This window comes from Hylobates moloch, unplaced genomic scaffold (assembly GCF_009828535.3).
Source record: "Hylobates moloch isolate HMO894 unplaced genomic scaffold, HMol_V3 SCAFFOLD_13, whole genome shotgun sequence".
Classification (NCBI taxonomy): domain Eukaryota; kingdom Metazoa; phylum Chordata; class Mammalia; order Primates; family Hylobatidae; genus Hylobates; species Hylobates moloch.
The window spans coordinates 51,104,461-51,127,643 of record NW_026652288.1 but is presented as its reverse complement, the minus strand read 5'-3'; the positions used below and the strand labels follow the sequence as shown (position 1 = coordinate 51,127,643).

The following is a 23,183-nucleotide window of genomic DNA, read 5'->3' as shown; positions in this document are numbered from 1 at the left end:
ATGGTGAAACCCTGTCTCTACTAAAAATACAAACATTAGCCAGGTGTGGTGGTGCATGCCTGTAATCCCAGCTACTTGGGAGGCTGAGGCAGGAGAATTGCTTGAACCCGGGAGGCAGAGTTTGCAATGAGCCGAGATTGCGTCATTGCACTCCAGCCTGGGCAACAAGAGTGAAACTCTGTCTCAAAAAAAAAAAAAAAAAAAAGATTTAACAAGGAAGAAGTTTGAAATTAACAACCGTAATTTGCTTTTTGGATTATACACATTTAGTGAGTTTTAAAATTCATTAATTCACCAAACATTTTACTTAGTGCCTAAGCACAGTGCCATATGCCCTAGGCCCAAGTAATTCAAGAGTAAATGAGACAGACATGATTTCTGCCCTCATAGAGCTTACTTACATTCTAAAAGGAAGAAACAAGTAATAAGCAAGTAAGCAAAATAATTTTAGAATAACAGCAGATAACTGCTATTAAAGGAAAATGAAATGGTGATGTGTTAGTGACTGGGTGAGGGTTATTTTAGTTTTCTGACTAGAAAGAGAATGGCTGCATTATCTGTAATCAAAAGGGGTATGGGGTAGAATATAGAGATCTAGGTTAAAACTTCAGGAAGCCTTTCTTCTCACAACACAGCAGATATTCAATAAATATTCACTGATTTAATATTTAATAAATAAAGTCTATATTAAGTTTGCACATAACTTTAGGTTTCTGCAGAAAGCTGCTGGATCCACAAAATATTTGCTATGCAGGTATTTATGTATTTAAAGCTACACATATTTTAAATCCATATTTATGACTACGTTGTGCCTAAGGCACTTTATATGACCACAGCCAACCAAGTCTATGCTTTTATCACCCAAATAACATGAAGCTCTGTAGTTTTTGGTTACGGTGCTAAAAATGGAAAGAAGAGAGAAATTTGTCAAGTTAACCCCTAATCAAACCTTGAAAACAAAACCTCACCTAGAGCTATTAAGATATATCTATATATTCAAGTACAAGAGAATGCCAATAGAGTATGCAGCAGAAAGGGCACTTTTTTTTTTTTTTTTTTTTTTTTTAGACGGAGTTTCGCTTTTGTTGCCCAGGTTAGAGTGAGTGCAATGGCACGATCTCAGCTCACCGCAACCTCCACCTCCTGGATTCAAGTGATTCTCCTACCTCAGCCTCCCAAGTAGCTGAGATTACAGGTATGCGCCACCGTGCCTGGCTAATTTTGTGTTTTTAGTAGAGATGGGGTTTCTCCATGTTGGTCAGGCTGGTCTCCAACTCCACACCTCAGGTGATCCACCCACCTCAGTCTCCCAAAGGGCTGGGATTACAGACATGAGCCACTGTGCCTGGCCTGGCATTTTTATATAGTACTTTTAGGAGTACATATTTGGACGATCTTTCTGGAACTCAATTTGGCAACATTTACATTAAATGTCTTAAAATGTTTTATATCCTTTGAACAGTTCATTCTTCTTTCAGACTCTCTATTCTAAGGATAAAACCAGACATGTGGACCATTTTTGCATTGAGTGTTTAACCACAGTCATCTTTATGACCAAAAAAGAACAGGAATTAAATTAAATAAGAATGGATAAATATAAATTAAGGTACTGTCTTATAATAAACTATCTTTAAGTTATAAAAGAATAACATTTTGAAAACTAAAAATATGAGAAAATGCTGTATGTTAAACGGGAAAAAAAACAGAATATAAAATTGTACATGCACCATAATTGTAAATCTACAAAAAAGCAAACAAAATAATAAGCATAGAAAAGATAAGGGAATTAACATCAAAATGTTAATAATGGTTATCTCTGGATAATGGTATCCTAGGCGATTCCATTTTCTTCTTTGTGCTTTTAGTATTTTTCAAAGTCTCTACAATAATCACAGATTGCTTTTAATAAATCAAAAAATTATAATGTAATCTAATAAGAAAAAAGAATGCAGATACGCATGATTGAAAAAAGTCTGAGTTGGCCAGGCGCAGTGGCTCAATCCTGTAATCCCAGCACTCTGGGAGGCCAAGGCGGGCAGATCACGAGGTCAAGAGATCGAGACCATCCTGGCCAACACGGTGAAACCCCATCTGTACTAAAAATACAAAAAAATTAGCTGGGCGTGGTGGTGCACGCCTGTAGTCCCAGCTACCCAGGAGGCTGAGGCAGGAAAATCACTTGAACCCAGCAGGCAGAGGTTGCAGTGAGCTGAGATTGCGCCACTGCACTGCAGCCTGGTGATAGAACAAGACTCCGTCTCAAAAAAAAAAAAAAAGAAGTCTGAGTTTAAAAAAAGAGGTCCATATCTGCCTATTCTAAAGCACTAAGCAGTATATTTAAAAATTATACAAAACTACTCATTTTCTAACTACAAAGCAATAGAACCAAGTGACAAATTAAGTTCAAAAAGGACCATAAAAAATTCTAAAGTTATAAACCGTTTCATATAGAAACAAACATGGTGGAAACTTGTTTATAAACACACAAGGTAAAACAGGCAATTCAAAATAGCTCCTCCTTTTGTTACCTTCCAGGACCCATTTTCAGAATCCCATGAATGCTTTCTAACAACAATTATGCTTATATCAGACAATTAGAAATTGCCCCAACCATGCATCACAAAGGGAATATAGAGCTGAAACCAAGTTTAGCAGGTACTGAATACCTTTCAGCTCAGTACAAACTAGCTGAAAAACTTAGAAAGGTACCCAAACAGAGCTCTATGGGCTCTATTTCTTTATGATAATAAAAAGAAATTATATGCAAACAGCTCTCTTCTACACACAACTTCAGTTACCATGTTTCAGACTCTAAGATAATTTAGCTGCCATTAAGCAAAGAGTACAAATATGAGATCTTCGCCACAGCGGTCTCAACATTTTATATTTGCCATAGGATACTCGGTGCTGCTCTGATTTCCATTACATCTAGCAAAGTGACTTAAGATTCCAGTTAACACATGAACTGTGAGACTATAATGCAGTTTATGGGAACCCCAGAAAACAAAGTAGACTACTCAAGTTTTACTAGGCAGTAGATTATTTAGGTATTAAAATTTCTGTTCATAGGCCAGGTGCCATGGCTCACACCTGTAATCCCAACACTTTAGGAGGCTGAGGTCAGAGGACAGCTTGAGGTCAGGAGTTCAGGACCAGTCTAGGCAACAAAGCAAGAGCCTTTCTTTTCTTTTTCTTTCTTCTTTTTTTTTTTTTTTTTTTTTGAGACAGGGTTCCACTCTTGTTGCCCAGGCTGGAGTGCAATGGCGTGTTCTCAGCTCATTACAACCTCTGCCTCCCAGGTTCAAGCGATTCTTCTGCCTCAGCCTCCCAAGTAGCTGGGATTACAGGCATGCGCCACCATGTGCGGCTAATTTTGTATTTTTAGTAGAGATGGGGTTTCTCCATGTTGGTCAGGCTGGTTTCGAACTCCCGACCTCAGGTGATCTGCCCGCCTCAGCGTCCCAAAGTGCTGGGATTATAGGCATGAGCCACTGCACCCGGCCACAAGACCTTATTTCTAAAAAAAAAAAAAAAAAATTAGCCACGCACAGTGGTGTGTGCCTATAGTCCCAGCTACTCGGGAGCTCGGGAGACTGAGATGAGAGAATCCCTTGAGCCCAGAAGTTCAAGGTGGTAGTGAGCTATGATCACACCACAGCACTCCAGCCTGGGTGACAGACTGGGACTCTAAAAAAAAAAAAAAAAGTTCATAAATTCTGAATTTTCCATTGAATTATTTAGCATAATAATAGTTTAGCATATATTATCTCATTACTAAATGAAATGTCCCAAAAGGATATGTTGAAAGCATATATGTACCACTATAATCTTAAACTAATTAGCCTTATTGTGTTAAATGTTATGCTTTTTTTTTTTTTTTTTTTAGACAGGGTCTTGCTCTGTCGCCCAGGCTGGAGTGCAGTGGGGTGATTTCGGCTCACTGCAACCTTTGCCTCCTGGGTTCAACAGATTCTCATGCCTCAGCCTCTTGAGTAGCTGGGACTAATATAGGCACGTGCCACCACACCCAGCTAATTTTTGTATTTTTAGTAGAGATGGGGTTTCACCATGTTAGCCAGGCTGGTTTCGAACTCCTGACCTCAAGTGATCTGCCCCCCCTCGGCCTCCCAAAGTGCTAGGATTACAGGCGTGAGCCACCGTGCCCAGATTTTAGCCTTATTGTTTTATATTAGTGTTTTGTAAAGCACTTGCTAACAGACTGGAAAACTGAGGCAGAGAGTTACAAAATATATATAGACAAAAAAGGTCAAGGGGTTAAGGTCAGACTGATCCTAGTTACCTGTTCTCATACATTCCAAACGAGATACAAAAATGGGCCAGGTGCAGTGGCTCACACCTGTAATCCCAGCACTTTGGGACAACAAGGCAGGTGGATCACTTCAGGCCAGACGTTGGAGACCAGTCTGGCTAACATGGGGAAACCCTATCTCTACTAAAAATACAAAAATTAGCTGGGTGTCATGGTGGGCACCTGTAATGCCAGCTACTTGGGAGGGTGAGGTGGGAGAATCACTTGAACCCAGAAGGTGGAGGTTGCAGTGAGCTGAGATCACACCACTGCACTCCAGCCTGGGCAACAGAGTGAGACTCTGTCCGAAAAAAAAAAAAAAAAAAAAAAAAAAAGATACAAGAATGGACAGCACATCTTTTTACAACCCCTAAAAGTTGTCTAGTTACAACTGAATCATGTTTTACCAACACTTCAGAGCATAACAGGTACTGTTATATATGCTTATTATATATAAACTTGTTACATATGCTTATTATATAAATAAATGTCCCAAAACATGAATTTGAGGGGCTACATGTTCTGGGGTATCATTTTATTTAGGAAAATTAAGTGATGTTCATAGTTTGTTTTTTTTGGTGGGTTTTCTTGTTTGTTTGAGACAAGGTCTCGCTGTCACCCAGGCTGGAGTACAGTGGCATGATCACAGTTCACTGCAGCCTTGACCTCCTGGGTTCAAGTGATCCTCCTGTCTCGGCCTCTTGAATAGCTGGGACTACAGGTGCACACCACCATGCCCAGCTCTTTTTTTTTTTTTTTTTTGTAGAGACAGGGGCTCTCGCCATGTAGCCCAGGCTGGTCTCAAAATTCCAGGCTCAAGTGATCCTCCCGCCTTGGCCTCCCAAAGTTCTGGGATTACAAGGGTGAGCCATCATGCCCAGCTAATATTCACATTTTTTAACATTAAGCATGTTTTATTATAATTATTTTAAAATTCATTATCCAGGCTGGGTGTGGTGGCTCACACCTGTAATCCCGGCACTTTGGGAGGCCAAGGTGGTCAGATTACAAGGTCAGGAGATCGAGACCCTCCTGGCCAACATGGTGAAACTCCGTCTCTACTAAAAATACAAAAATTAACTAGGCATGGTGGCACGTGCTCCGGAGGCTGAGGCAGGAGAATCGCTCAAACCAGGGAGCTGGAGGTTGTTGTGAGCCGAGATCATGCCACTGCACTCCAGCCTGGTGACAGAGCAAGACTCCATCGCAAAACAAACAAACAAACAAACAAACAAACAAAATTCTTAATCCAGTAATAGTATATATGATGGGTTAGCCAACTTCAACTCATGGGCGAAATCCAGCCTATCACCTATTTTTATATGGCCCATAAGCTAAGAATAATTTTTACATTTTTCTTTTCTTTTCTTTTTGAGACAGAATCTCACTCTGTTGCCCAGGCTAGAGTGCAGTAACGGGATCTTGGCTCACTGCAACCTCTGTCTCCCGGGTTCAAGCAATTCTCATTTCTCAGCCTCCTGAGTAGCTGGGATTACAGGCATGTGCCACTATGACCAGCTAATTTTTTCAATTTTTAGTAGAGACAGGTTTTCACTGTGTTGACCAGGCTGGTCTCAAACTCCTAGTCTCAAGTGATCTGCCTGCCTCAGCCTCCTAAAGTGCTGGTATTACAGACATGAGCCACCATGTTCAGCCAGTTTTTACATTTTTCAATGGTTGAAAAAAAATCGGAAAGCATATGTTGTGACATGTGAAAATTATAGGAAAACAGCTGCATTTTTTTTCTTTTTTTTTTTGAGAAGGAGTCTCGCTCTGTCACCCAGGCTGGAGTGCAGTGGCACCATCTCAGCTCATTGCAACCTCCACCTACTGGGTTCCAGCGATTTTCCCACCTCAGCCTCCCAAGCACCTGGGGCTACGGGCTCGCACCACCACACACAGCTAATTTTTGTATTTTTAGTAGAGACGGGGTTTCACCATAGTGGCTAGGCTGGTCTCGAACTCCTGACCTCAAGTGATCCTCCTGCCTTGACCTCCTAAAGTGCTGGAATTACAGGCATGAGCCACTGTGCCTGGCAGCTGCATTTTTCTTTTTCTTTTTTTTTTCTTTTTTAAGATGGAGTGTTTCTCTGTCACCCAGGCTGGAGTGCAGTGGCTCGATCTCGTCTCACTAAAACTTCCACCTCCCAGGTTCAAGCGATTCTCCTGAGTAGCTGGGAATACAGGCACGTGCCATCACGCCTGGCGAATTTTTGTATTTTTGGTAGACATGGGGTTTCACCACATTGACCAGAATGGTCTCAATCTCCTGACCTCGGATCCACCCGCCTCAGCCTCCCAAAGTGCTGGGATTACAGGAGTGAGCCACCTTGCCCAACATTTTTCAAGGTTGGCACTGTAAGACTACAGTTCTCAAAGTGGGCTCCAGGGATCCCTACAGATCTTTCAGGGGGTTCATGAAGGTTAAAATCATTTGTGAGTAAAAGATCTATTTAAAGAGCAAGTTAGGCTGGGCGAGGTGGCTGGCTGGGCGCAGTAGCTCTTGCCTGTAATCCCAGCACTTTGGGAGGCTGAGGTGGGCAGATCACCTCCAGCCAGGAGTTTGAGACCAGCTTGGCCGTCATTGTGAAACCCTGTCTCTACTAAAAATACAAAAATTAGTAGGGCATGGTAGCACGCGCCTGTAGTCCCTGCTACTCGGGAGGCTGAGGCACAAAAATCGCTTGAACCTGGGAGGCAGAGGTTGCAGTGAGCCAACCTCACAGCACTGCACTCCAGCCTGGACAACACAGCGAGACTCTGTCTGAAGAAAAAAAAAAGGCAAGTGAGGCCAATGCATTTAAAAAAAATTTCCCAATGATAGCTATTTATCCTGAGCCAATGCATTTTAACATAGCAGTACTAAAAAGTTCACAGATGTGGTTTCAAATTCTATACCACAGCTAACCTTTATGAAACTATCACTTTTCAGATTTTGCTGTAGTATCAAAGAAGACTATATACAATTACCTGAAAATAATCCTCTCTTTTCCCATTACATCGTTTTCTTCAAATACTTAAACCAAAATGACATATCTTAACAGATTGAATGCAGAAGCAGATATGAGAATCCAGCTGTTTTCTGTTTAGCCAGACATTAAAGAGATCTGAAGTTCTTCCCCCACATTCTTTTTAAACAATATAGTTATTTATGTTAACATGTAATGGGTTTGTTATTTTAAAGTAAATTAATAAATATTTTAAAAACTTATCTCATAATTGCTAATATGCTAAATATCAACAGATACAACCCAGATAAACAAATGCTCTTTGGAGTCCTCAATTATTTTATTTTATTTTATTTTATTTTTTTGTGAGACAGGGTCTCACTCTGTTGCCCAAGCTGCAGTGCAGTGGCACAATCTCAGCTCACTGCAACCTCTGTCTCCCTGGCTCAAGTGATCCTCCTACCTAAGCCTCTTGAGTAGGTGGGACTACAGGAGTGCACCAACAAGCTCCAGTAATTTTAAAAATTTTTGTAAAGACAAGGTCTCACTATATTACCTAGGCTAGTCTCAAACTCCTGGACTCAAGCAATCTCCCCACCCCCACCTCAACCCCCCAAAGTGCTGGAATTACAGGTGTGAGCCACTAGGCCTGGCCCTCAATAATTTTTAAAAGTATTATGGGGTGAATTCCAAGACCAAAAAGTTTGAGATCCACTGCTTTAAGAAATACACAAGCAGTAGAGGGCCCTAAATTGATCAAACAGAAGGCTGAAATTAATTTCTGGATTTCAAGCTCAGACATGCAGAAACTGGCTTCAAAGAAAGGAGCCAGCTTAAATAGACCAAATAGTTTTGCAGCAAATGACTGAAAATAGATGAGAATGAGAATTAGGCTGAATCATAAGTTAGGCAACACATAGCCAAAGCTTAGAACCTATCTGGAAGCAGCTTTATACAGGCAACTACTTGAAGTTTTTTTTTAAGGCTCTCTAGGCTTTCAGAGGATTCCAGGACTATTTTGAGCTATCCCCAGAAAGGTTAATAAAGCAAAAACAAAGAAGCACAACTTGCTAAAGTGACAGCAGGAAGCAAAGTTAGAAATAACTGGAGAACATTGTATTTATTTATGTTTGGCCTCAGTGTGCATTTTAGAAGTTGAAAAACTCCTGGAAACTGATAGGATGCTGAACAAAAACTAAACAAAAAATTTTGTTTTTTCCTGCCATTTTCAGATAAAGTATGATCCTCAAAACAATAAGCCAAAAGTAATCAACCCCAAAACACTGATCTTTTAAAATTATCTTTTAATTTAAAGGACCAATTTAAAATCTTAAACAGGTTGCAAACAACAAAAAACCTGACAGGCTTTAATCTTAAAGTATAAGATTGGTTCTGGGTAGGAAATAGCTGCACTATCCCACAATGACAATCACTGAGACATTTAGAAGTTCTCAGGAGAAAATATTTATTTCCTAAGTCTGTCCACATTTTTTCAATAGTGATCTATTTGGGGTTATTCCAATGCTCGCCAATTCACTCTCACCAGTCCCAAACATGTATGTGTAAAGTATTAGCAAACTACTATTGACCAAAACTTCAAAAAATAAGTTAAAGAAAATGGTGTTGGCTGGGCGTGGTGGCTCATGCCTGTAATCCCAGCACTTTGGGAGGCCGAGGCAGGCAGATGCCTGAGGTCGGGAGTTCAAGACCAGCTTGGCCAGCATGGTGAAACCCTGTCTCTACTAAAAATACAAAATTAGCCAGGCATGGTGGCAGGTGCCTGTAATCTCAGCTACTTGGGAAGCTGAGGCAGGAGAATCACTTGAACCCAGGAGGCAGAGGTTGTGGTAAGCAGAAATCATGCCACTGCACTCTAGCCTGGGCAGCAGGGCAAGACGCCATCTCAAAAGAAAAGAAAAAGAAAAAAGAGCCAGGTGCAGTGGCTCACGCCTGTAATGCCAGCACTTTGGAAGGCCGAGGTGGGAGGATCACAAGGTCAGGAGATTGAGACCATCCTGGCTAACATGGTGAAACCCCATCTCTACTAAAAATACAAAAAAAATTAGCCAGGCATGGTGGCGGGCGCCTGTAGTCCCAGCTACTCAGGAGGCTGAGGCAGAAGAATGGCATGAACCCGGGAGGCGGAGCTTGCAGTGAGCCGAGCTTGCGCCACTGCACTCCAGTCTGGGTGACAGAGCGAGACTCTGTGTCAAAAAAAAAAAAAGAAAAGAAAAGAAAAGAAAAAGATAAAAGAAAAATTAAAAAAAAAAAGAAAATGGTGCTACAGGAGTCATGTTGGTACCAGAAATATGATGTTAAATAAAATCAACAAGGTATTATTCAACTTTGATAAAACTTAAATAAATATTAGTGGCAAGAAACTTAGTACCAACATGAATCACTTACAGTAATTATGTCATATTCAACAAATCATCTTGATTTTATGATACAGTTAGGGGCTGGATGCGATGGCTCACACCAGTAATCCCAACATTTTGGGAAGCTGAGGCAGAAGGATCCCTTGAGCCCAGGAGTTTTAGACCCCTGGGCAAGAGAGCGAAATCCTTTCTCTGCAAAATAATTAAAGATTGGCTGGATCAGAAGCGAGGGGGTGCGCGTCTGTAGTCCCAGCTACTTGGGAGGCTGAGGCAGGAGGACTGGAGGATCACTTGAGCTCAGGAGTTCAAGGCTGCCAGTGAGCTATGATCACGCCACTGCACTCCAGCCTGGGCGACAGACCCAGACCCATCTCTAAAAATAAAAATAATAATAATAATAATGAGTCAGGCATATTCCTATTTCAAAAAGAATGGTTGTGCCCTATTTTTCAATCTGACAAAATGTTTTTTTCTTACTGCATGGTAAGTTTTAAGCCCTCCCCAAAAATTGACCAATTTAGCACACAAACATTCCGTCTACTACAGCAAAAAGAAGCAATCTATCAGATCAGAAGAAAACAGTAAGCAATTCCACTCAAAGGAAGCAAGTTGGGTTTTGTGAGAAAGTGGGGCTGTGGCAAAACAAGTGACCACAGATGTCCATGCCACAAGCTCATGAAATGACTTTCTAAGCTAAATCTTGGCTCCCGTTAGTTTACTTTTGGGTTTTTTTGAGCCAGGGTCTCACTCTGTCACCCAGGCTAGAGTGCAGTGGTGTGATCTCAGCTCACTGAAACCTCCGCCTCCCAGGCTCAAGTAATCCTCCCGCCTTGGCCTCCCAAGTAGCTAGGACTAAAGGCGTGCACCACCAAGCCCAGCTAATTTTTAAATTTTTTGTAGAGATGGGGTCTCCCTGTGTTGCTCAGGCTGGTCTCGAACTCCAAGCTCAAGCAATCTGCCCACCCCAGCCTCCCAAAGTGCTGGGATTACATGTGTGGGCCAACTCACCCAACCTACACTTTCATAGACTTTCATGATATTTATTAAGAAGAGATACAGTATTGAAGAGAAAAAAAGAAACTTTACGCACATTCTGGTTTCAAATGTATGGGAACACTGAGGATTAAAATTGCCAAAAGATGAGAAAAGGCGTGGCCGGGTTCAGTGACTCATTCCTGTAATCCCAGCACTTTGGAAGCCTGAGGCGGGTGGATTGCCTGAGCTCAGGAGTTCGAGACCAGCCTGGGCAACACAGTGAAACCCCATCTCTACTAAAATACCTAAAAAATTAGCCAGGTGTAGCAGCGTGTGCCTGTAATCCCAGCTACTCAGGAGGCTGAGGCAGGGGAACTGCTTGAACCTGGGAGGTAAAGATTGCAGTGAGCCGAGACTGTGCCACTGCACTCTAGCCTAGGCAACAGAGAAAGACTCTGTCTCAAAAAAAAAAAAAAAAAAAAAAAAAAAAAAAAAAATGAGAAAAAAAAAAAAAAAAAAAAAAAAAAAAAAAAAAAAAAAAGATGAGAAAAAGCTAACAACCTGAAATCAAGGGTTTGTAATGAGTTTTACTGTAAACGTATGTATTATTTATTTCTTTGAGACAGGGTATCACTTTGTTGCCCAGGCTGGAGTGCAGTGCTGCAACCTCGGCTGGCTGCAAACTCTGCTTCCTGGGCTGAAGCAATCCTCCCACTTCAGCCTCCCAAGTAGCTGGCGCTACAGATGCGCGTCACCATACTCGGCTAATTTTTGTATTTTTTATAGAGACAGGGTTTTGTCATGTTACCCAGGCTGGTCTTGAACTCCTGGGCCCAAGCCTCCCAAAGTGCTAGGATTATAGGTGTGAACTACTGTGCCCAACCAACGCTTACGTATTATGTCCTTCTTAAAACTACTATACTAGGCCGGGCACAGTGGCTCACATCTGTAATCCCAGCACTTTGGGAGGTCAAGGTGGGTGGATCATTTGAGGTCAGGGGTGCGAGACCAGCCTGGCCAACATGGTTGAAACCCCGTCTCGACTAAAAATATAAAAATTAGCCAGGCATGGTGGCAGGCACCTGTAATCCCAGCTACTTGGGGGGCTGACGCAGAAGAATTGCTTGTAATCAGGAGCCGGAGGCTGCAGTGAGCCAAGATTGTGCCACTGCACTCCAGCCTGGGTGCCAGAGCAAGACTATGTCTCAAAAAAAATTTTTTTTAATGATAAAAAAAAAAAAGACTACTATACTAACTCACCTTTGCTTTGGTTGGGAACCTTTGTTAAATGTTTGCCTACAAAATTTTTAAAGCTTATCTTTTTATACAAGTTTATCTTTTCATACAACCTTTCCTGAATTGTAACACTCATCCTTCATTTCCGAGGAAGTGATATAGCAAATACTTTCAAAATTGAATTGAATCTTGCCTCATTGTATAGAGGCAGTCAGTACATGATACAGAAGACCAAAAAAAAAAAAAAAAAAAGTTTTTAAACAAAAGGACAAACAAGAGAAAGGAAGGAAACAAAATACTATGATTTAACAGGAACAAAACCCAACATTCTTTCAACACAAAGTGTCCACAAGGGAAATGTCGAAGAGAAAATGTCATGATAAAATATTTTTAAGATATAAAATGACTCCAATGCAAAATATTTGTTGTTGTTGATTTTTGTTTTGTTTTTAGCTCAAAGGAGTTCTTATTTCTCGTCATTTATGTTTCTTACTTGTGTTTATCCATTCCCACTGGGTCAACAGAAACATTTCAATTTTATTTTCTTTACAGTCTATTTTTCTTCCTGATTCTTCAAGAGTAAGTTCCTTGATCATAACTTCTATTTATGAAAGTTCTGGCCTGAAAAGGATCTTGAGAGGTTATCAAGTCCATCCTTCTGCTTTCCAGGAGAATTCATAACTAATACTATCAGATGGATGAGAAGGTATCAAAAGAAAATGCATTGTTTCCCTGCCTAGTAGCATGCTAATTTAATATGCACATTCATTCACAACTTGCAATTTTTTAAAAACGAAAGTAAAAATTAAAATGCCAAAAGAGGAAGGTACTTAAAAAATGCATTTATCAGCTAAAATTGCTCAAACATAAATTCAACTGTCAGGTCTAAAATTAACAAGCAGGAAAAGTTGCTGCCTGCCAATGTAAAGTCTTTAGTCCCTAGAGATGTCTTCTGAAGTCGTATCTCATTTGTAGCACCCTTCACCTACAACACATAGCCTGGCAAACTTAGACCATCCTTGCCAATAAACTACAATTATAAATGGCAATTTTGTGTGTGTGTGTGTGTGTGTGTGTGTGTGTTTATAGTTGGTATAGGTTTTTATTCCAAACAGAAAATGAAAAGTTAGGGCCAGACGCGATAGTTCTCGCCTGTAATCCCAGCACTTTGGGATGCTGAGGCAGGTGGATTGCATGAGGTCAGGCTTTCGAGACCACCCTGAGCAACATGGTGAAATCCCACCTCTACCAAAACACAAAAGTTAGCCGGGCGCAGTGGTGGGCACCTGTAGTCCCAGCTACTTGGGAGGCTGAGGCATGAGAATTGCTTGAACCTGGGAGGCAGAGGTTGCAGTGAGCCACGACTGTGCCACTGCACTCCAGCCTGGCTGACACAGCAAGACTCTGTCTCCAAAAAAAAAGAAAATGAAAAGTTAGGTCTAAATTGGAGATGTCAACATTATAGAGAAACTACATACAATTGTTTTCAGAGAGTAGTTTAATTCTTTCATTTCTAAGTTAAAATGTCCAGGGAATAAAGTTTTTTCCTAAAAGAGTTTCCAAGGGCAGGTGCAGTGGCTCACGCTGTAATCCCAGCACTTTGGGAGGCCCAGGCGGGCGCATCACCTGAGGCCAGGAGTTTGAGACCAGCCTGCAACATGGTGAAACCACGTCTCTACTAAAAATACAAAAATTAGCCGGGCGTGGTGGCATGTGCCTGCAGTCCCAGCTACTTGGGAGGCTGAGGGGGAGAACTCCTTGAACCCGGGAGGCAGAAGTTGCAGTGAGCTGAGATTACACCACTGCACTGCATCCTGGGAGACAGCGAGACTCCATGTCAAAAAAAAAAAAAAAAAAAAAGTTTCCAAAAAAGAGTTTCCAAAACAAGCTGGGCATGGTGGCCCACGCCTGTAATTCCAGCACTTTGGGAGGCCAAAGCAGGCAGATCACCTGAACTTAGGAATTCAAGACCAGCCTAGGCAACACGGGAAACTCCATCTCTACAAAAATTAGATGGGCTCGGTGGCGCACACCTGTAGTCCTAGCTACTCAGGAGGCTGAGGCAGGATAATCACTTGAGCCCAGGAGGCAGAGACTGCAGTGAGCCAAGATGGCGCCATTGCACTCCAGCCTGGGAGACAGAGGGAGACCCTGTCTCAGAAAAAAAAAAGTTTCCGAAACAGAATTTCATCCAATGTCAAAAAATCTGGCCAGGCACAGTAGCTCATGCTTGTAATCTCAGCACTTTGGGAGGCTAAGGCAGGAGGATTGTTTGAGCCCAGCAGTTTGAGACCAGCCTGGGAAACATGATGAGACCTTAACAAAAAAATAAACAAAATTAGCCAGGCATGGTGGCATGAGCCTTTAGTCTCAGCTACTCAGGAGGCTGAGGTAAGAGGATTGCTTGAGCCTGGGAGACTGAGGCTGCAGTATGAGCCATGTGCTCCAGTCTGGGCAACAGAGTGAGACCCTGTTTCAAAAAAAAACAACCATGGCCGAGCACGGTGGCTCATGCCTGTAATCCTAGCACTTTGGGTGGGCGGATCACTTGAGGTCAGGAGTTCAAGACCAGCCTGGCCAACATGGTGAAACCCCATATCTACTAAAAAAAATACAAAAATTAGCCAGGTGTGGTGGCACATGCCTGTAATCCCAGCTACTTGGGAAGCTAAGGCCAGAGAATTGTTTGAACCCAGGCGGCAGAGGTTGCAGTGAGCGTGCCACTGCACTCTAGCCTGGGGAACACAGCAAGACATCATCTCAAAAAAAAAAAAAAAAAGAAAAAACCACAACCAAAACACAGTAACAAAATAACAACAAAAAATCCCTGCAACTATGAAGAAATATGGTTAATTTTCTATAATTATTTGAAAATGAAAAAAAAAAGGACTAGAAGTCTTGGAAATGGGAAAATTATAATTTTTTAAAATGTGGGGCAAGGGAGGTCAAGTACAGAAATCGTAGACTAGTGAAATATTATTTCTCAGAAAGATTCTAAATGAATTATTAAACAGATCACTTATGAACCACCGGCAAGTTACGCAGTGATCTATAAACAGTAGCATAAGATACCCAAACAGCAACTAATATGCAACTTCATTTTCTTTTTTGACAGGGTCACTAGCTTAGGAGTTCAGAGATGTCAGAGGCAGAACATACTGTATTTGGATTTCAACAAGATACCTCTTGCTATTTCATAGAAAATAAAGGTTAGATTATATAAAACGGCAGGTGGGATTCACAACTGAATTTTATCCAAAAGGTTGACTAACAGGTTAATGTTAACATAATGATAGTCTACTCATGTTGTATAGCATTGCTCTACCCTTATACATGTTTACCAGTGACCTAAAACAAAAACAAAGGTATTATGTTTATCAAATTTATCAATAATACAAACATGAGAAATGGTCAAGAGGTGAAATGACATTATCAAGCTAAAACAATAAACCAAATTAACAAGATGATAATTACAGGGATAAATGTAAACTCCGTCTCTTCTAAAAATACAAAAAAAAAAAAAAATTAGTTGGGTGTGGTGGTGCAGGCCTGTAATCCCAACTACTCCAGTGGCTGAGGCAGGAGAATCGCTTGAACCCGGGAGGCGGAGGTTGCAGTGAGACAAGATCGAGCCACTGTACTCCAGCCTGGGCGACAGAGCAAGACTCTGTCTCAAAAAAAAAAAAAAAAAAAAATCAACTACACAAACTAATGTGATCTTAGGCTTTAAGAACAGAGGCATAGAATGCAATAAAATAGAAGTTGTGATTCCCCCCGTAGTTTGTATTTATTAGATTGTATCTGAGATGTTCAGACCTAGATAAGGAACCATAAACCACTCAGGTAACTAACTTGATGAAGAGCCTGAACTTTTATTAAAAATGTCACTTAAGAAATCGTACGGGCTGGGCTCAGTGGCTCATGCCTGTAATTCCAGCACTTTGGGAGGCCGAGGTAGGCGGATCACTTGAGGTCAAGAGTTCAAGACCAGCCTGGCCAAAATGGTGAAACCCCGTCTCTACTAAAAATACAAAAATTAGCTGGGCACGGATGGCGGGCACCTGTACTCCCAGCTACTCGGGAGGCTGAGGGACAAGAGTCACTTGAAACTGGAAGGTGGAGGTTGCAGTGAGCTGAGATCGCACCACTGCACTCCGGCCTGGGAAACACAGCAAGACTCCGTCTCAATAATAATAATAATAACAATAATAATAATAATAATAGAAATAGCTGGCTGGGCGCGGTGGCTCACGCCTGTAATCCCAGCACTTTGGGAGGCCGAGGCGGGCGGATCACAAGGTCAGGATATCGAGACCATCCTGGCTAATACGGTGAAACTCCGTCTCTACTAAAAATACAAAAAATTAGTCAGGCATGGTGGCAGGCGCCTGCTAGTCCCAGCTACTCGGGAGGTTGAGGCAGAAGAATGGCGTGAACCTGGGAGGCGGGGCTTGCAGTGAGCCGAGACTGTGCCACTGCACTCCAGCCAGGGCAAAAGTGCGAGACTCTGCACTCCAGCCAGGGCAAAAGTGCGAAACTCTGTCTCAAAAAAAAAAAAAAAGCTTAAAGAACTTGGGGTATTTACCCCAGAAGAGATGCCTCCTGTAATCCCAGCACTTTGAGAGACCAAGGTGGGGAGATGGCTTGAGCCTAGGAATTCGAGAAGAGCCTGGGCAATGCAGGGAGACCCCATCTCTACAAAAATTTAAAAATTAGCCAGGCATGGTGGCATGCGCCTGTGGTCCCAGCTACTTGGAGGCTGGGAGGACCGCTTGAGGCCAAGAGTCCTAGTTACTCAGGAAGCTAGGACTAGAAGATAACTTTAGCCCAGGAGTTCGAGGTTACAATGATCTGTGATCACGTTACTTGCACTCCAGCCTGGGCGACATAGTGAGACCCTGTCTCTAAAAGAATGAAACCGGTAAGTGTCATGAAATACTTGAAGACTACCATGTTAACAGGGAACTAGATTTATTTATTGTGGCTTCAGATAACAGAACTAAAGAGCTTCAGCACAATGTAAAAAATGTTCTAAAAGTAAAGCTCCAATAATGGAACAGGGTATCTGTGAAGTGGAGACTTTCTCCTTAGAGCATTCAAAAGTTAAAAGACCAACCGTCTAGGCCGGGCGCGGTGGCTCACGCCTGTAATCCCAGCACTTTGGGAGGCTGAGGCGGGCGGATCACGAGGTCAGGCGATCGAGACCATCCTGGCTAACACGGTGAAACCCCGTCTCTACTAAAAATACAAAAAATTAGCCGGGCGAGGTGGCGGGGGCCTGTAGTCCCAGCTACTCGGGAGGCTGAGGCAGGAGAATGGCGTGAAACCCGGGGGGCGGAGCCTGCAGTGAGCCAAGATCGCGCCACTGCACTCCAGCCTGGGCGACGGCAAGACTCTGTCTCAAACAAACAAACAAACAAACAAAAAGACCAACCGTCTTTTAACACATCATACCAACTATGATGTGTTTTCACATATCATGAATTTATTTGATCCTTTCTAAAAGAAACCTTAGGGGAAGGCAACATGTCAAAATGAGTAAATGTCAGAGAAGCTTAAACATTATTTTCTTTGACGTATTTTTAAAGAGACAGAAGACTTTTTCATGAACTCCAAAGCCGTAGGACAATTTTCTGAGAAACCAACAGCAAAAGAAATGAATGCTTTTTCCTTTTAAATGAATGCTGCATTTGTTTTTCTCAAAGAAACATCTGTACCTTAACTTCAGTACTTTTATCAAGGGATAAGGGACAATTATATACCAGCATGCTAACTAGTCTCAAGAAGAGAGCTAGCTTTATTAGACATTTACATGGAGTTCTATCTGTTCCACCTAAAACTTCCTTGCAAGGAGAAGGCTCCTCCTTATCAGACGTGGATAGGAGGCTGCTGTAACACTAACTCCCTCCTACCGTAGCCTAGGAAAAACTCAGTCTTGACATGCACAAAACAATAACTTCTGAGAACTTCAGAGCAGCTGTGTTCAGACAGAGCCAGCGACTTTACTCCAGGCAAAGAAGTAGTTTAAGAGTTGGTTGAAAAAAGTTTTCATTTTGGGTTGGAAATGAGGAAAGGAAAGAGAACAAGATACAGTAAGTGGAGCTATTAACATTTTAAAACCGTGGTAAACAAACGTCTTTAAAAATTACAACACTGAAACTACCACAGGGTGTAAACTTTGATCCACAAGTTGAAAGATGAGCAGTGTTATCACTCTAGCTTTCTGCTAGATGGTAGCACTAGTGAGAAAAAAATAATCTTGGGTTTAATAGTGCCCTAGTCAAAGCCATCACCAATTCTAGGGCAGAAGACCAAAACAAGGGACTCTCCTCTCTCACTGGGTAATTTTTTGTACTGCTGCCAGGCAAATTGGAAATGTTCTAAATGTCCAATAGCAATGCTCTTACTGTGAAATACTAGAACCCAGCTCAGTAGTTAATGCTAAAGGGTCAGCAATGAATTGGTCTCAATGTGCTATAGGGGCAACTTCTTGGCCAGGAAGAAAAACTTCAGCTGATTGCAGAAAACCAAAGGTTAATACAACTCTATACTCTGGTGTCTCTTCACATAATAGCTTTACTGATATTTCGGACATTATTTCACTTCTCAAAAGTAAAAGGAGAAGAGAAGGAATGTAAAAGCAAAATCTACCCAAGAGCAAAGAAGTTATAAATTGGCTATATTAATCCAATTTGTTATTAAATGATACACAACTATCAAACAAAGGGCAAAGCCCTGTCCCTTTTCTGTACAGAATTAAGAACTGGTAAGACTACTTAGTAGAGCTGCCAAACTTTTCTTTAGCTTCTTTTCTTACAGACATGTTATATTTCGCAAGAGCCTCCACTTACCTTACAACTTCCATGTGTAAGTACAAATTGTTTTTGATTTCCCCAGCCCTTGGCCTAAGATATTATGACATAGCTTTAGTTTCTGAGTCTGGACACAAAGGAAAAAACTGAACATTTTTCACTTTCCTGAAATAACATGTCTATTTTATTTACACTATTTAAAAACACATTATATAAGTTAACCAAAACAAACTGCAACCACCCCATTCGACAACTCTTCGAGAATGGGGAAGCCACATTTAACAAAACAAACTTCATTTTAGTATATTTCTGCATGGAATGCCCATAAAGACTGATATCTCCACAAGAATTACACTACTGCAAAATTTTTAAACACAGGACTCATGTGAGCTTGCTGAGAAAACTCTGCACACCCCCTACACACCTGTACTTAATATGACATGACCCTCAGAGATACTAAAACACCCTCTGTTAAGCAGAAAACAAACTTTTAAAGTTAGGAAAGTAGCAACGCGGGACTCTGGGTAGGAGGTGCCCTGGGTTGTAAACACCCCAGTCAGAGAACATAACAAGCAATTCAGAGGAACATATAAGTCCCTATGGGGCTCCAACTTGGACTGCTTAAGTCCCAAGCCCACATCCCGGTGTTTCGGAAGAATTTGGGAAATATAAGAGAGGGAGCAGGAAAATCAGAGAAGCGATGAAAGTGTTCTATTTTTCTCCTTCCCAACCCCCATCCCAGCATCTTGGAGGCTGGTCACCAGTCTGGGTGCCATATCCACCAGAAGCCCTAAATCAATATCCCAACCACCTGATACCTAGGCTAAAGACATGTGTATATCAGCCATCTCCTTCCCAAACACCTCTTATCGCTCTCAAGGCTCATATCCTTCCAGAAGCCATGCCTTATGGCGACTCAGCTCACCCATACTGTCCTCTTAAATTAATTCACTTAATTTTCTCCAAATCCATAATTTCTCTCTGATATCATGTCCCTGATGTTCTTTTAATTAATTCAATCAAAATGCCATGACCCTCATTTCCAATAATCCACCCCTATCTATCTTTTCTGCCAAACCCAACGGGTGTTGTGTCACCAGATCAAGATCTTTGTTCTCACCTACTCATTCCTACCTCCTGCCTATTACCCTTTTCCAATTCCAAGCTCCTAATCCCACTCTTTGGGAATCCCTGGGTTTCTAACCTAGTTTAGTATCCCTCCTCTTTCTCCCATTCCACCCCATCCCATGATCCTTCCATTAGGCTCCAGTAGACTACCCTTCCCTCAGGATTCAATTCCCCTCTCCTTGCCACGCCCTGTGCCCCCCGGGGCTACTTACCCCAAGTTCTCCCCACACTTCAAGCCTCTGGCCCCGCCTTCTCCCCAAAGGAAGGAGGCGGGAGTAGGGAGAGGAGAGGGGCGGCGCACGGCAACGTAAAAGCGATCTCCCATTAGCGCTCATCGCCGCCAATCGAGGCTTCCTTCTCTCCCATTGGTCGGCTTTGGCCTCTGCCCCACCCTCTTCCTCAGACAGGGCCCGGCCACCGCCTCAGCGCCTCCGTCCAACACAGACTGGGAGGGGAGACCCCAGCCCGGAACGCTGGGACTGGCCAGAGTTGAAGGGGAGACTCCCGTCAGATCATGGACTAGCTAATGTTAAAAGGACTTACCGGTTGGTAGCTCCGTTGCCTCCCGCCTGCCCGCGCTCGGTCCTACAACCTGTCTCCAGCTCCTCCTTTCCCCCCTCGGCGGAACGGATACTTTCTTCCCGTCCGGCCAGGCGCGCTCAACTCTCGCGAGAAGCCGTGAGGCCGCGGGGGAAGGGCGAGATCCGTGGGGGCTGAGTTGGAAAGAGGCCGAGAGGCGGGGCTCCGGGAAAAGAAGGGGCCGGGCTTACTGTGGGCAGGACTCGGGAGGGAGACTGAGTGAGTACTGTCCACACAGGTCACACGTGTTCGGCTGCAGAATCTAGCGAGAGAAAGAAAGGAAAAAGGAGAGAGGATCTTTACAGGTGCTTGTAGTGGTGGTTACTGCTATCTTTCAGAGTCATCGCTTCCTTAACGGCAAAGTAATTTAAAATACCCTTAGCCCTAGAAATGAAGTCCGTGTATGGACAAAGCAATCCACCTGCACAACAGTTCTAACACTACCATTTTACTAGCCCTATTGCCTTGGGTGAAAACCTTCTCTGAGTCTCTGTACAATGGGACTAACAATCTCATTTTATTCAAATAGTTGTTAATGATCAAATGAGATACATGAAACTGTTTGGGGATTTTTTAAAATCACTATATTATTCAGCAAATATTTTCACAAAACGTAGGGCATACTACGTGCAAAGCATTGTTCTGCAGTCAAATGCTCTATGCCTGAGCTATACCCCCCGTGCAAAGCATTGTTCTAAGCATGGGGTTAAAGAGTTATCAACCCAGGTAGAATTTATATTTGAGTGAGGAAGGGGAGACAGTTAAAAAGCCAATAAACACAAATATTTCAAATAATGAAAAGCGCTTCAGGATAGTGAGACAGAAAGTGACTAGGAGTGGGGAAGAAGCTTTACTCCTAGTGTCTGAGAGAAGACCTCTTTGAGGAAGTAACACATCAGGAGTTGAATTATGACTTGGGAAGATTTCGGGGGAAATGCCAAATGCAAAGTCTATAGTCGTACATTTATATGTCTTGTTCAAGACAAACCAGGAAAAGAAAAAAGAAAAACAAAAAACAGGCTGGGTGCAGTGGCTCACGCCTGTAATCCCAACACCGCTAGGCCGAGGCAAGAGGATCGCCTGAGCCCAGGAATTTGAGACCAGCCTGGGCAACATGGCGAAAACTCAGCTCTACAAAAAATACAAAATTAGCCGGGCATGGTGGCCTGCACCTGTAGTAGCTATTCCGGGGGCTAAGTGGGAAGATCGCTTCAGCCCAGGAGGTTGAGGTTGCAGTGAGCCCACATCAGGCCACTGCACTCCAGCCTGGACGACAGAGTGAGACCCTGTCTTGATAAATAAATAATTTTCTTACAATTTAACGAACTGTAGTTGACTTAAAATATTATCTATGGAATCTCTGTTCTCTCCTTTTGCAGCTTTATGTTACTCAGCTTTCTGAACTTTCTGTCTAGCATCTCATCTATCCTCACAGCACCCTCTGAGAGGCAGGAAGAATCTAGGTGATTTCTCCCTAGATATCTAAGGTGAAACAGGTGTAAAATTTTTCTTTCTTAAGTAGTGAATTGAGAAAAGTTGAGAGGAGTCTTGGCTTCCAAACTACTCTCCCCTAAAACAATTCCTACTTAAAAGAATACAATGATGGAAACATACCTTAAATATATAAGAAAAATTTGTATGTTGGCCGGGCGCGGTGGCTCACGCCTGTAATCCCAGCTACTCAGGAGGCTGAGGCAAGAGAATCACTTGAACCTGGAAAGCGGAGGTTGCAGTGAGCCAAGATCGTGCCATTGCACTCCAGCCTGGGCAACAACAGCGAACCTCCGTCTCAAAAAAATAATAATAATAAAATAAATAAAAATAAAAAAATCAGAGGGAAAAGGATTCTACAAATCATGCTGGAACAATTGGCTATTACTGTATACATGCAATAGCTAATATTTATAGATTTTACTATGTTCCAGGTACTATTCTAAATTGATGTTTTTTGTTTGTTTGTTTGTTTTTGTTTTTTGAGACGGAGTCTTGATCTATCACCAGGCTGGAGTGCAGTGGCATGATCTCAGCTCACTGCAACCTCCACCTCGTGGGTTCAAGCGATTCCCCTGCCTCAGCCTCCTAAGTAGCTGGGACTACAGGCTCACGCCACCACGCCCAGCAAATTTTTGTATTTTTAGTAGAGACCGGGTTTCACCATGTTGGCCAGGATGGTCTCAATCTCTTGACCTTGTGATCTGCCCGCCTTGGCCTCCCAAAGTGCTGGGATTACAGGCATGAGCCACCGCGCCTGGCCTTTTTTTTTTTTTTTTTTTTGGCAGTATCTCCCTCTGTTGCCCAGGTTGGAGTGCAGTGGCATGATCACTGCTCACTGCATCCTCGACCTCCCAGACTCAAGCAATCCTCCCAACTCAGCATCCCAAGTAGCCAGGACTACAGGTACATGCATGCTACCATGTCAGATGATTTTTAAAAATTTTCCAGGCCAGGTGCGGTGGCTCACACCTGTAATCCGAGCACTTTGGGAGGCTGAGGCAGGTGGACCACGAGGTCAGGAGTTCAAGACCAGCGTGGCCAACATGGCAAACCTGTCTCTACTAAAAATACAAAAATTAGCTGGGTATGGTGGTGGGCACCTGTAATCCCAGCTACTTGGGAGGCTGAGGCAGGAGAATTGCTTGAACCCAGGAGGCAGAGGTTGCAGTGAGCTGAGATCATGCCATTGCACTCCAGCCTGGGTGACAGAGTGAGACCGTGACTCAAAAAAAAAATTGTCTGTAGACACTAGGTCAGGCTGGTCTTAAACTCCTGGACTCAAGTGATCCTCTTATCTTGGCCTCCCAAAGTGTTGGGATTACAG

The 23,183-nt window shown here is 42.7% G+C and overlaps 1 protein-coding gene across 10 annotated transcripts in view; it reads right to left on the bottom strand.

Annotated features, from left to right (window-relative positions):
* Nucleotides 1-20,449, bottom strand: part of LOC116480991 (cyclic AMP-dependent transcription factor ATF-7) — a 117,734-nt gene extending 97,285 nt beyond the window's left edge. For 6 of the 10 annotated variants that reach the window (XR_009209260.1, XM_058426249.1, XM_058426250.1 and 3 more), the window contains exon 1: nucleotides 19,999-20,116. The gene's annotated coding sequence lies outside the window, so the exon portion shown is untranslated. Of the gene's footprint in view, nucleotides 1-18,697; nucleotides 18,940-19,998; nucleotides 20,117-20,329 lie in introns of those variants that run through there. The other 4 variants (XM_032173537.2, XM_032173540.2, XM_032173542.2 and 1 more) reach the window with 4 other exon arrangements.
* Nucleotides 20,450-23,183: the final 2,734 nt, after the last annotated feature.